At 48.5% G+C, this 14,416-nt stretch overlaps 5 non-coding genes across 5 annotated transcripts; all 5 read right to left on the bottom strand.

Annotated features, from left to right (window-relative positions):
• Positions 1-832: 832 nt before the first annotated feature.
• On the bottom strand, positions 833-904 carry TRNAE-CUC (transfer RNA glutamic acid (anticodon CUC)). The gene has a single exon. It is a non-coding gene; the product is annotated as a tRNA-Glu (tRNA).
• Positions 905-4,015: 3,111 nt separating this feature from the next.
• Positions 4,016-4,087, bottom strand: TRNAE-CUC (transfer RNA glutamic acid (anticodon CUC)). Its single transcript has one exon. It is a non-coding gene; the product is annotated as a tRNA-Glu (tRNA).
• A 3,092-nt stretch (positions 4,088-7,179) lies between these two features.
• TRNAE-CUC (transfer RNA glutamic acid (anticodon CUC)) lies at positions 7,180-7,251 on the bottom strand. The gene has a single exon. It is a non-coding gene; the product is annotated as a tRNA-Glu (tRNA).
• A 3,111-nt stretch (positions 7,252-10,362) lies between these two features.
• Positions 10,363-10,434, bottom strand: TRNAE-CUC (transfer RNA glutamic acid (anticodon CUC)). Its single transcript has one exon. It is a non-coding gene; the product is annotated as a tRNA-Glu (tRNA).
• Positions 10,435-13,545: 3,111 nt separating this feature from the next.
• TRNAE-CUC (transfer RNA glutamic acid (anticodon CUC)) lies at positions 13,546-13,617 on the bottom strand. The gene has a single exon. It is a non-coding gene; the product is annotated as a tRNA-Glu (tRNA).
• Positions 13,618-14,416: the final 799 nt, after the last annotated feature.

The following is a 14,416-nucleotide window of genomic DNA, read 5'->3' as shown; positions in this document are numbered from 1 at the left end:
AAGGGACAGCTGCCACCTTAAAGAAGGAGTGGCGTTCTGACTGGCGCCAACTGAGGTAGGGGCCCGCTGTCAGAGGCCATATGGGGGAGGGGCCCGCTGCGACATCTGGCTTGCCCCTTGCGACCCCTGGTGACCCCTAGGTGACATCCATGCGAGCGCTTGCCGTCAAGGTCAGCGTGTGGCACGGCCAAGGCTATCCTCCCCTGAGGCTCCTGAAGGGACAGCTGGCGCCTGAAGTAAGGAGTGGCCTTCTGACCGAAGTCACCTGAGGCAGGTGCCCGCCGTCAGAGGCCTTATGGGGCAGGGGCTAAAGGGACATTTTAAGTCCAGCCAGAAGGCAGAAGGTTTGGTCTGTGCTGTCCTGGGGCAGGACTTCCTCCTTAGTAGGGCTGCCACCTGGCTGTGTTTTTTGAACTACCTCGTCTGTACGTTTAATTCCAGGCTGGTAAAAATATTGAGAAAAGCTGTGAAATTCACGTTCTAAGAAAGGAGGCAACCCCAATCTTATACACACTGCGCTGACACTTACAAAGGGTATTCCTGGTGCAGCAGGGAAATGTGCCCCCTGGAGACATCTTGCAGTCACTATGTGGACAAGCAAGAGCTCTGGAGCTCTCAGCTGATCACAGCAAGATGGAGTGCTTTCAGATGTTATTTGGAGTGAAAAAAAGAGCTGTGAGAAAGCTGTGTGATATTGTGAGAAAAGTCAATTAAAGAAGAACTAGTGGTAATGAAGCATTTGTAATTGAAAGGTTTCCTAATGTGTTTGAATCCATGAAAAGTGTAAAATGAAAGGTTTCCTATAAGAAATGTAAGTGTAAGGAACTTCGCGTTCCCTGACCGGGAATCGAACCCGGGCCGCGGCGGTGAGAGCGCCGAATCCTAACCACTAGACCACCAGGGAGCAGGCACAGGTCGTCCACCACCACCCAATATAGAAACAAGAACTGGTCAGCAGGCTACTCAGGATCCCATTTCCTATTACAGGAAAATTAAATCAGACATGCAAGGACACACCATTTTCAGGCACAGCATGAAGAAAGAAATTGACTGCACCTCAAATGCACTCACAACTCTTCACACTTTACAGCTCTCCAAGACCTAGCACACCCTCATAAGACATCCCATCCTTCAGCAGTTATAGCACTTACACACTTAACTAGCAGGAAAATTCAGAAGTACAATTAAAGGGACGATCAGTGCTTCTTCTCAGAGCCCCGATAGGAGGGCAGCTCTTAGCTTTCCCAGGTCAACGCAGGCATCTCCAGCTCTACATGTGCAGGCTTTTACTTAAGGTGCTGGGACCTGCACTCCTCTTTTACAATGCTGTGTATAGAACTACGAGTCCCACAATGCAGTGTAACACATGACCTGCTGTCGATAGTCATGGAAGAACCTCGGAACTAGAAAAGCTCTGATGAGATTAGTGGGTGGGCACGTCCGGGTCACTGCTTGTTTTCCTTTCTCAGTGTGTCTGTAAATTATACAACTTTACACTTTATCTAAAGATAAAAGGTTTCACCTTCCTATAAAACAATTCCTCCTTCAGAGTGTGCCCCAACATTTCATTTACTTAGTGTGAGAAAACAAAATAGCTTAAATGCATTTTTTTTATCATGCAGTACTTTCCTTTTTATCTCATGAAAAATCCTTGATTCCACCTTTCCTTTTTCAAGGAAGTAGGCAGGAAGTTTAAATGAAAAGGGAGAAATGGTTGTGAAAAAGAGTCTTAGGTCCAAATTGTGGGTGCTAGATTTTGAAAGGTACTTGATGGCATGAATAAATGTTTCGATTTGGAGGAGGTGTGTGGATGAAAGAAAAATGGGCGTACTCTGTAGTATGAGTGTGAGATTGTAAACGGTATTTGAAGTAAATATTGATTGCTGGTGCTCTGAAAATGTAGGTTTAAGCCTTTAAAAGAAGAGGCAGTTTCCCAGTTGGGGAATTGAACCCCAGTCTCCCAGGTCCCAGGCAGGGACACTCTCCACTATACTAAGTAGGAAGAGATATTTTTGTGCGTGCTGAGCAGCTCCTTCTTCTGTCCAACCCGCCCTCTCTGTGCCAAGCGTCTGAGTTTTTCCATTTCTCACTTCCTTCCCACCCACACGGGGGGGCAGAGCTGGCTTAAGGATGCTGCAACTGTTGCACTCGCACTGCTCGCTCACATGCACGGGGGCACCCACCTCAGGGGGGAGGGGGGGGGCGCTCTGCTTAGTCTCAACTTAACATTTAATACAACCTGCTGCAGAGTTCCTTCCCTTTACAGATTTCAGGCAACAATCAAAATGGCAACACAACTCTTCTCATTAATCTTCCTGCCAGAGAGAGCTCAGATTTTTGCCTGCTAGCAGCAGGGCCGGCTGTAGCCCTGGTGGCTGGAAGACAGTCTTTTTTGGCACCCCCCAACCCCCTTCCCTCCATCACCACCTACTCGGATTCACTCACTGCCACCCGCCAAATGTGCCCCTCATCTATCCATAGCCCCTCTCACATAGATTAGATTTGTTTTAAAGAGCTGGATAGCTGCTTGACTATCCAGACAGCTGTCCACATTAGATATGGTTCTGTTCTTTGCGTCAGGCACATGAACCCTCTACGCTATTTTATATCTAGTCAAAGCTGCCTCTGGACAAAACCACCAACTCTCTCCCTAGCAGGAACGGTAATCACAAGAGGTATCTTGGCATTTTATTTGCTTTCTGTAGTTTGGACACACAAGGAACTTTCCAGCATGAGCTTTTAAATCGCAAGTTTCGTAAGTTATTGCTAAACACAGCGCCCCCCGAGGTCAGCAACTCCAATCCTGGTCAGCACCCGGTGCGGCCGCACTGCTCGCACCTCCCTAAACCCGGCCCTGAGTGGCAGTTTTGCATCGCCATGAAATTGTCATGCCGTTGAGGTCAGTGTGTGACGTGGCCAAGGCTATCCTATTTGAGGACTCCGGGAGAGACAGCTGCTCCCTTAATGAAGGAGTGGCCTTCTGACTGAAGTCACCTGAGGCAGGGGCCCACTGTCAGAGGCCTTATGGGGCAGGGACCCGCTGCAACTCCTGGCTTGCCCCATGCAACCCCTGGAGAACCCTAAATGACATCCATGTAAGTGCCTACTGTCGAGGTCAGCAAGGTCAGTGTGTGGCTCGGCCCAGGCTATCCTATCTGAGGTCTCCTGAAGTGACAGCTGCCACCTTAAAGAAGGAGTGGCGTTCTGACTGGCGCCAACTGAGGTAGGGGCCCGCTGTCAGAGGCCATATGGGGGAGGGGCCCGCTGCGACATCTGGCTTGCCCCTTGCGACCCCTGGTGACCCCTAGGTGACATCCATGCGAGCGCTTGCCGTCAAGGTCAGCGTGTGGCGCGGCCAAGGCTATCCTCCCCTGAGGCTCCTGAAGGGACAGCTGGCGCCTGAAGTAAGGAGTGGCCTTCTGACCGAAGTCACCTGAGGCAGGTGCCCGCCGTCAGAGGCCTTATGGGGCAGGGGCTAAAGGGACATTTTAAGTCCAGCCAGAAGGCAGAAGGTTTGGTCTGTGCTGTCCTGGGGCAGGACTTCCTCCTTAGTAGGGCTGCCACCTGGCTGTGTTTTTTGAACTACCTCGTCTGTACGTTTAATTCCAGGCTGGTAAAAATATTGAGAAAAGCTGTGAAATTCAGGTTCTAAGAAAGGAGGCAACCCCAATCTTATACACACTGCGCTGACACTTACAAAGGGTATTCCTGGTGCAGCAGGGAAATGTGCCCCCTGGAGACATCTTGCAGTCACTATGTGGACAAGCAAGAGCTCTGGAGCTCTCAGCTGATCACAGCAAGATGGAGTGCTTTCAGATGTTATTTGGAGTGAAAAAAAGAGCTGTGAGAAAGCAGTGTGATATTGTGAGAAAAGTCAATAAAAGAAGAACTAGTGGTAATGAAGCATTTGTAATTGAAAGGTTTCCTAATGTGTTTGAATCCATGAAAAGTGTAAAATGAAAGGTTTCCTATAAGAAATGTAAGTGTAGAAGTAAAAAGTGTAAGGAACTGCGTGTTCCCTGACCGGGAATCGAACCCGGGCCGCGGCGGTGAGAGCGCCGAATCCTAACCACTAGACCACCAGGGAGCAGGCACAGGTCGTCCACCACCACCCAATATAGAAACAAGAACTGGTCAGCAGGCTACTCAGGATCCCATTTCCTATTACAGGAAAATTAAAGCAGACATGCAAGGACACACCATTTTCAGGCACAGCATGAAGAAAGAAATTGACTGCACCTCAAATGCACTCACAACTCTTCACACTTTACAGCTCTCCAAGACCTAGCACACCCTCATAAGACATCCCATCCTTCAGCAGTAATAGCACTTACACACTTAACTAGCAGGAAAATTCAGAAGTACAATTAAAGGGACGATCAGTGCTTCTTCTCAGAGCCCCGATAGGAGGGCAGCTCTTAGCTTTCCCAGGACAACGCAGGCATCTCCAGCTCTACATGTGCAGGCTTTTACTTAAGGTGCTGGGACCTTCACTCCTCTTTTACAATGCTGTGTATAGAACTACGAGTCCCACAATGCAGTGTAACACATGACCTGCTGTCGATAGTCATGGAAGAACCTCGGAACTAGAAAAGCTCTGATGAGATTAGTGGGTGGGCACGTCCGGGTCACTGCTTGTTTTCCTTTCTCAGTGTGTCTGTAAATTATACAACTTTACACTTTATCTAAAGATAAAATTTTTCACCTTCCTATAAAACAATTCCTCCTTCAGAGTGTGCCCCAACATTTCATTTACTTAGTGTGAGAAAACAAAATAGCTTAAATGCATTTTTTTTATCATGCAGTACTTTCCTTTTTATCTCATGAAAAATCCTTGATTCCACCTTTCCTTTTTCAAGGAAGTAGGCACGAAGTTTAAATGAAAAGGGAGAAATGGTTGTGAAAAAGAGTCTTAGGTCCAAATTGTGGGTGCTAGATTTTGAAAGGTACTTGATGGCATGAATAAATGTTTCGATTTGGAGGAGGTGTGTGGATGAAAGAAAAATGGGCGTACTCTGTAGTATGAGTGTGAGATTGTAAACGGTATTTGAAGTAAATATTGATTGCTGGTGCTCTGAAAATGTAGGTTTAAGCCTTTAAAAGAAGAGGCAGTTTCCCAGTTGGGGAATTGAACCCCAGTCTCCCAGGTCCCAGGCAGGGACACTCTCCACTATACTAAGTAGGAAGAGATATTTTTGTGTGTGCTGAGCAGCTCCTTCTTCTGTCCAACCCGCCCTCTGTGTGCCAAGCGTCTGAGTTTTTCCATTTCTCACTTCCTTCCCACCCACACGGGGGGCAGAGCTGGCTTAAGGATGCTGCAACTGTTGCACTCGCACTGCTCGCTCACATGCACGGGGGCACCCACCTCAGGGGGGGGGGGGGCGCTCTGCTTAGTCTCAACTTAACATTTAATACAACCTGCTGCAGAGTTCCTTCCCTTTACAGATTTCAGGCAACAATCAAAATGGCAACACAACTCTTCTCATTAATCTTCCTGCCAGAGAGAGCCCAGATTTTTGCCTGCTAGCAGCAGGGCCGGCTGTAGCCCTGGTGGCTGGAAGACAGTCTTTTTTGGCACCCCCCAACCCCCTTCACTCCATCACCACCTACTCGGATTCACTCACTGCCACCCGCCAAATGTGCCCCTCATCTATCCATAGCCCCTCTCACATAGATTAGATTTGTTTTAAAGAGCTGGATAGCTGCTTGACTATCCAGACAGCTCTCCACATTAGATATGGTTCTGTTCTTTGCGTCAGGCACATGAACCCTCTACGCTATTTTATATCTAGTCAAAGCTGCCTCTGGACAAAACCACCAACTCTCTCCCTAGCAGGAACTGTAATCACAAGAGGTATCTTGGCATTTTATTTGCTTTCTGTAGTTTGGACACACAAGGAACTTTCCAGCATGAGCTTTTAAATCGCAAGTTTCGTAAGTTATTGCTAAACACAGCGCCCCCCGAGGTCAGCAACTCCAATCCTGGTCAGCACCCGGTGCGGCCGCACTGCTCGCACCTCCCTAAACCCGGCCCTGAGTGGCAGTTTTGCATCGCCATGAAATTGTCATGCCGTTGAGGTCAGTGTGTGACGTGGCCAAGGCTATCCTATTTGAGGACTCCGGGAGAGACAGCTGCTCCCTTAATGAAGGAGTGGCCTTCTGACTGAAGTCACCTGAGGCAGGGGCCCACTGTCAGAGGCCTTATGGGGCAGGGACCCGCTGCAACTCCTGGGTTGCCCCATGCAACCCCTGGAGAACCCTAAATGACATCCATGTAAGTGCCTACTGTCGAGGTCAGCAAGGTCAGTGTGTGGCTCGGCCCAGGCTATCCTATCTGAGGTCTCCTGAAGGGACAGCTGCCACCTTAAAGAAGGAGTGGCGTTCTGACTGGCGCCAACTGAGGTAGGGGCCCGCTGTCAGAGGCCATATGGGGGAGGGGCCCGCTGCGACATCTGGCTTGCCCCTTGCGACCCCTGGTGACCCCTAGGTGACATCCATGCGAGCGCTTGCCGTCAAGGTCAGCGTGTGGCACGGCCAAGGCTATCCTCCCCTGAGGCTCCTGAAGGGACAGCTGGCGCCTGAAGTAAGGAGTGGCCTTCTGACCGAAGTCACCTGAGGCAGGTGCCCGCCGTCATTGGCCTTATGGGGCAGGGGCTAAAGGGACATTTTAAGTCCAGCCAGAAGGCAGAAGGTTTGGTCTGTGCTGTCCTGGGGCAGGACTTCCTCCTTAGTAGGGCTGCCACCTGGCTGTGTTTTTTGAACTACCTCGTCTGTACGTTTAATTCCAGGCTGGTAAAAATATTGAGAAAAGCTGTGAAATTCACGTTCTAAGAAAGGAGGCAACCCCAATCTTATACACACTGCGCTGACACTTACAAAGGGTATTCCTGGTGCAGCAGGGAAATGTGCCCCCTGGAGACATCTTGCAGTCACTATGTGGACAAGCAAGAGCTCTGGAGCTCTCAGCTGATCACAGCAAGATGGAGTGCTTTCAGATGTTATTTGGAGTGAAAAAAAGAGCTGTGAGAAAGCTGTGTGATATTGTGAGAAAAGTCAATTAAAGAAGAACTAGTGGTAATGAAGCATTTGTAATTGAAAGGTTTCCTAATGTGTTTGAATCCATGAAAAGTGTAAAATGAAAGGTTTCCTATAAGAAATGTAAGTGTAAGGAACTTCGCGTTCCCTGACCGGGAATCGAACCCGGGCCGCGGCGGTGAGAGCGCCGAATCCTAACCACTAGACCACCAGGGAGCAGGCACAGGTCGTCCACCACCACCCAATATAGAAACAAGAACTGGTCAGCAGGCTACTCAGGATCCCATTTCCTATTACAGGAAAATTAAATCAGACATGCAAGGACACACCATTTTCAGGCACAGCATGAAGAAAGAAATTGACTGCACCTCAAATGCACTCACAACTCTTCACACTTTACAGCTCTCCAAGACCTAGCACACCCTCATAAGACATCCCATCCTTCAGCAGTAATAGCACTTACACACTTAACTAGCAGGAAAATTCAGAAGTACAATTAAAGGGACGATCAGTGCTTCTTCTCAGAGCCCCGATAGGAGGGCAGCTCTTAGCTTTCCCAGGTCAACGCAGGCATCTCCAGCTCTACATGTGCAGGCTTTTACTTAAGGTGCTGGGACCTGCACTCCTCTTTTACAATGCTGTGTATAGAACTACGAGTCCCACAATGCAGTGTAACACATGACCTGCTGTCGATAGTCATGGAAGAACCTCGGAACTAGAAAAGCTCTGATGAGATTAGTGGGTGGGCACGTCCGGGTCACTGCTTGTTTTCCTTTCTCAGTGTGTCTGTAAATTATACAACTTTACACTTTATCTAAAGATAAAAGGTTTCACCTTCCTATAAAACAATTCCTCCTTCAGAGTGTGCCCCAACATTTCATTTACTTAGTGTGAGAAAACAAAATAGCTTAAATGCATTTTTTTTATCATGCAGTACTTTCCTTTTTATCTCATGAAAAATCCTTGATTCCACCTTTCCTTTTTCAAGGAAGTAGGCAGGAAGTTTAAATGAAAAGGGAGAAATGGTTGTGAAAAAGAGTCTTAGGTCCAAATTGTGGGTGCTAGATTTTGAAAGGTACTTGATGGCATGAATAAATGTTTCGATTTGGAGGAGGTGTGTGGATGAAAGAAAAATGGGCGTACTCTGTAGTATGAGTGTGAGATTGTAAACGGTATTTGAAGTAAATATTGATTGCTGGTGCTCTGAAAATGTAGGTTTAAGCCTTTAAAAGAAGAGGCAGTTTCCCAGTTGGGGAATTGAACCCCAGTCTCCCAGGTCCCAGGCAGGGACACTCTCCACTATACTAAGTAGGAAGAGATATTTTTGTGCGTGCTGAGCAGCTCCTTCTTCTGTCCAACCCGCCCTCTCTGTGCCAAGCGTCTGAGTTTTTCCATTTCTCACTTCCTTCCCACCCACACGGGGGGGCAGAGCTGGCTTAAGGATGCTGCAACTGTTGCACTCGCACTGCTCGCTCACATGCACGGGGGCACCCACCTCAGGGGGGAGGGGGGGGGCGCTCTGCTTAGTCTCAACTTAACATTTAATACAACCTGCTGCAGAGTTCCTTCCCTTTACAGATTTCAGGCAACAATCAAAATGGCAACACAACTCTTCTCATTAATCTTCCTGCCAGAGAGAGCTCAGATTTTTGCCTGCTAGCAGCAGGGCCGGCTGTAGCCCTGGTGGCTGGAAGACAGTCTTTTTTGGCACCCCCCAACCCCCTTCACTCCATCACCACCTACTCGGATTCACTCACTGCCACCCGCCAAATGTGCCCCTCATCTATCCATAGCCCCTCTCACATAGATTAGATTTGTTTTAAAGAGCTGGATAGCTGCTTGACTATCCAGACAGCTGTCCACATTAGATATGGTTCTGTTCTTTGCGTCAGGCACATGAACCCTCTACGCTATTTTATATCTAGTCAAAGCTGCCTCTGGACAAAACCACCAACTCTCTCCCTAGCAGGAACGGTAATCACAAGAGGTATCTTGGCATTTTATTTGCTTTCTGTAGTTTGGACACACAAGGAACTTTCCAGCATGAGCTTTTAAATCGCAAGTTTCGTAAGTTATTGCTAAACACAGCGCCCCCCGAGGTCAGCAACTCCAATCCTGGTCAGCACCCGGTGCGGCCGCACTGCTCGCACCTCCCTAAACCCGGCCCTGAGTGGCAGTTTTGCATCGCCATGAAATTGTCATGCCGTTGAGGTCAGTGTGTGACGTGGCCAAGGCTATCCTATTTGAGGACTCCGGGAGAGACAGCTGCTCCCTTAATGAAGGAGTGGCCTTCTGACTGAAGTCACCTGAGGCAGGGGCCCACTGTCAGAGGCCTTATGGGGCAGGGACCCGCTGCAACTCCTGGCTTGCCCCATGCAACCCCTGGAGAACCCTAAATGACATCCATGTAAGTGCCTACTGTCGAGGTCAGCAAGGTCAGTGTGTGGCTCGGCCCAGGCTATCCTATCTGAGGTCTCCTGAAGTGACAGCTGCCACCTTAAAGAAGGAGTGGCGTTCTGACTGGCGCCAACTGAGGTAGGGGCCCGCTGTCAGAGGCCATATGGGGGAGGGGCCCGCTGCGACATCTGGCTTGCCCCTTGCGACCCCTGGTGACCCCTAGGTGACATCCATGCGAGCGCTTGCCGTCAAGGTCAGCGTGTGGCGCGGCCAAGGCTATCCTCCCCTGAGGCTCCTGAAGGGACAGCTGGCGCCTGAAGTAAGGAGTGGCCTTCTGACCGAAGTCACCTGAGGCAGGTGCCCGCCGTCAGAGGCCTTATGGGGCAGGGGCTAAAGGGACATTTTAAGTCCAGCCAGAAGGCAGAAGGTTTGGTCTGTGCTGTCCTGGGGCAGGACTTCCTCCTTAGTAGGGCTGCCACCTGGCTGTGTTTTTTGAACTACCTCGTCTGTACGTTTAATTCCAGGCTGGTAAAAATATTGAGAAAAGCTGTGAAATTCAGGTTCTAAGAAAGGAGGCAACCCCAATCTTATACACACTGCGCTGACACTTACAAAGGGTATTCCTGGTGCAGCAGGGAAATGTGCCCCCTGGAGACATCTTGCAGTCACTATGTGGACAAGCAAGAGCTCTGGAGCTCTCAGCTGATCACAGCAAGATGGAGTGCTTTCAGATGTTATTTGGAGTGAAAAAAAGAGCTGTGAGAAAGCAGTGTGATATTGTGAGAAAAGTCAATAAAAGAAGAACTAGTGGTAATGAAGCATTTGTAATTGAAAGGTTTCCTAATGTGTTTGAATCCATGAAAAGTGTAAAATGAAAGGTTTCCTATAAGAAATGTAAGTGTAGAAGTAAAAAGTGTAAGGAACTGCGCGTTCCCTGACCGGGAATCGAACCCAGGCCGCGGCGGTGAGAGCGCCGAATCCTAACCACTAGACCACCAGGGAGCAGGCACAGGTCATCCACCACCACCCAATATAGAAACAAGAACTGGTCAGCAGGCTACTCAGGATCCCATTTCCTATTACAGGAAAATTAAAGCAGACATGCAAGGACACACCATTTTCAGGCACAGCATGAAGAAAGAAATTGACTGCACCTCAAATGCACTCACAACTCTTCACACTTTACAGCTCTCCAAGACCTAGCACACCCTCATAAGACATCCCATCCTTCAGCAGTAATAGCACTTACACACTTAACTAGCAGGAAAATTCAGAAGTACAATTAAAGGGACGATCAGTGCTTCTTCTCAGAGCCCCGATAGGAGGGCAGCTCTTAGCTTTCCCAGGACAACGCAGGCATCTCCAGCTCTACATGTGCAGGCTTTTACTTAAGGTGCTGGGACCTTCACTCCTCTTTTACAATGCTGTGTATAGAACTACGAGTCCCACAATGCAGTGTAACACATGACCTGCTGTCGATAGTCATGGAAGAACCTCGGAACTAGAAAAGCTCTGATGAGATTAGTGGGTGGGCACGTCCGGGTCACTGCTTGTTTTCCTTTCTCAGTGTGTCTGTAAATTATACAACTTTACACTTTATCTAAAGATAAAAGGTTTCACCTTCCTATAAAACAATTCCTCCTTCAGAGTGTGCCCCAACATTTCATTTACTTAGTGTGAGAAAACAAAATAGCTTAAATGCATTTTTTTTATCATGCAGTACTTTCCTTTTTATCTCATGAAAAATCCTTGATTCCACCTTTCCTTTTTCAAGGAAGTAGGCAGGAAGTTTAAATGAAAAGGGAGAAATGGTTGTGAAAAAGAGTCTTAGGTCCAAATTGTGGGTGCTAGATTTTGAAAGGTACTTGATGGCATGAATAAATGTTTCGATTTGGAGGAGGTGTGTGGATGAAAGAAAAATGGGCGTACTCTGTAGTATGAGTGTGAGATTGTAAACGGTATTTGAAGTAAATATTGATTGCTGGTGCTCTGAAAATGTAGGTTTAAGCCTTTAAAAGAAGAGGCAGTTTCCAAGTGGGGGAATTGAACCCCAGTCTCCCAGGCAGGGACACTCTCCACTATACTAAGTAGGAAGAGATATTTTTGTGTGTGCTGAGCAGCTCCTTCTTCTGTCCAACCCGCCCTCTCTGTGCCAAGCGTCTGAGTTTTTCCATTTCTCACTTCCTTCCCACCCACACGGGGGGGCAGAGCTGGCTTAAGGATGCTGCAACTGTTGCACTCGCACTGCTCGCTCACATGCACGGGGGCACCCACCTCAGGGGGGGGGGGGGGCGCTCTGCTTAGTCTCAACTTAACATTTAATACAACCTGCTGCAGAGTTCCTTCCCTTTACAGATTTCAGGCAACAATCAAAATGGCAACACAACTCTTCTCATTAATCTTCCTGCCAGAGAGAGCCCAGATTTTTGCCTGCTAGCAGCAGGGCCGGCTGTAGCCCTGGTGGCTGGAAGACAGTCTTTTTTGGCACCCCCCCAACCCCCTTCACTCCATCACCACCTACTCGGATTCACTCACTGCCACCTGCCAAATGTGCCCCTCATCTATCCATAGCCCCTCTCACATAGATTAGATTTGTTTTAAAGAGCTGGATAGCTGCTTGACTATCCAGACAGCTCTCCACATTAGATATGGTTCTGTTCTTTGCGTCAGGCACATGAACCCTCTACGCTATTTTATATCTAGTCAAAGCTGCCTCTGGACAAAACCACCAACTCTCTCCCTAGCAGGAACGGTAATCACAAGAGGTATCTTGGCATTTTATTTGCTTTCTGTAGTTTGGACACACAAGGAACTTTCCAGCATGAGCTTTTAAATCGCAAGTTTCGTAAGTTATTGCTAAACACAGCGCCCCCCGAGGTCAGCAACTCCAATCCTGGTCAGCACCCGGTGCGGCCGCACTGCTCGCACCTCCCTAAACCCGGCCCTGAGTGGCAGTTTTGCATCGCCATGAAATTGTCATGCCGTTGAGGTCAGTGTGTGACGTGGCCAAGGCTATCCTATTTGAGGACTCCGGGAGAGACAGCTGCTCCCTTAATGAAGGAGTGGCCTTCTGACTGAAGTCACCTGAGGCAGGGGCCCACTGTCAGAGGCCTTATGGGGCAGGGACCCGCTGCAACTCCTGGCTTGCCCCATGCAACCCCTGGAGAACCCTAAATGACATCCATGTAAGTGCCTACTGTCGAGGTCAGCAAGGTCAGTGTGTGGCTCGGCCCAGGCTATCCTATCTGAGGTCTCCTGAAGGGACAGCTGCCACCTTAAAGAAGGAGTGGCGTTCTGACTGGCGCCAACTGAGGTAGGGGCCCGCTGTCAGAGGCCATATGGGGGAGGGGCCCGCTGCGACATCTGGCTTGCCCCTTGCGACCCCTGGTGACCCCTAGGTGACATCCATGCGAGCGCTTGCCGTCAAGGTCAGCGTGTGGCACGGCCAAGGCTATCCTCCCCTGAGGCTCCTGAAGGGACAGCTGGCGCCTGAAGTAAGGAGTGGCCTTCTGACCGAAGTCACCTGAGGCAGGTGCCCGCCGTCAGAGGCCTTATGGGGCAGGGGCTAAAGGGACATTTTAAGTCCAGCCAGAAGGCAGAAGGTTTGGTCTGTGCTGTCCTGGGGCAGGACTTCCTCCTTAGTAGGGCTGCCACCTGGCTGTGTTTTTTGAACTACCTCGTCTGTACGTTTAATTCCAGGCTGGTAAAAATATTGAGAAAAGCTGTGAAATTCAGGTTCTAAGAAAGGAGGCAACCCCAATCTTATACACACTGCGCTGACACTTACAAAGGGTATTCCTGGTGCAGCAGGGAAATGTGCCCCCTGGAGACATCTTGCAGTCACTATGTGGACAAGCAAGAGCTCTGGAGCTCTGGAGCTCTCAGCTGATCACAGCAAGATGGAGTGCTTTCAGATGTTATTTGGAGTGAAAAAAAGAGCTGTGAGAAAGCTGTGTGATATTGTGAGAAAAGTCAATTAAAGAAGAACTAGTGGTAATGAAGCATTTGTAATTGAAAGGTTTCCTAATGTGTTTGAATCCATGAAAAGTGTAAAATGAAAGGTTTCCTATAAGAAATGTAAGTGTAGAAGTAAAAAGTGTAAGGAACTTCGCGTTCCCTGACCGGGAATCGAACCCGGGCCGCGGCGGTGAGAGCGCCGAATCCTAACCACTAGACCACCAGGGAGCAGGCACAGGTCATCCACCACCACCCAATATAGAAACAAGAACTGGTCAGCAGGCTACTCAGGATCCCATTTCCTATTACAGGAAAATTAAAGCAGACATGCAAGGACACACCATTTTCAGGCACAGCATGAAGAAAGAAATTGACTGCACCTCAAATGCACTCACAACTCTTCACACTTTACAGCTCTCCAAGACCTAGCACACCCTCATAAGACATCCCATCCTTCAGCAGTAATAGCACTTACACACTTAACTAGCAGGAAAATTCAGAAGTACAATTAAAGGGACGATCAGTGCTTCTTCTCAGAGCCCCGATAGGAGGGCAGCTCTTAGCTTTCCCAGGTCAACGCAGGCATCTCCAGCTCTACATGTGCAGGCTTTTACTTAAGGTGCTGGGACCTGCACTCCTCTTTTACAATGCTGTGTATAGAACTACGAGTCCCACAATGCAGTGTAACACATGACCTGCTGTCGATAGTCATGGAAGAACCTCGGAACTAGAAAAGCTCTGATGAGATTAGTGGGTGGGCACGTCCGGGTCAATGCTTGTTTTCCTTTCTCAGTGTGTCTGTAAATTATACAACTTTACACTTTATCTAAAGATAAAAGGTTTCACCTTCCTATAAAACAATTCCTCCTTCAGAGTGTGCCCCAACATTTCATTTACTTAGTGTGAGAAAACAAAATAGCTTAAATGCATTTTTTTTATCATGCAGTACTTTCCTTTTTATCTCATGAAAAATCCTTGATTCCACCTTTCCTTTTTCAAGGAAGTAGGCAGGAAGTTTAAATGAAAA

Source organism: Pleurodeles waltl, unplaced genomic scaffold (assembly GCF_031143425.1).
Source record: "Pleurodeles waltl isolate 20211129_DDA unplaced genomic scaffold, aPleWal1.hap1.20221129 scaffold_86, whole genome shotgun sequence".
Classification (NCBI taxonomy): Eukaryota; Metazoa; Chordata; class Amphibia; order Caudata; family Salamandridae; genus Pleurodeles; species Pleurodeles waltl.
This window is presented reverse-complemented; position numbering and strand designations above follow the sequence as displayed.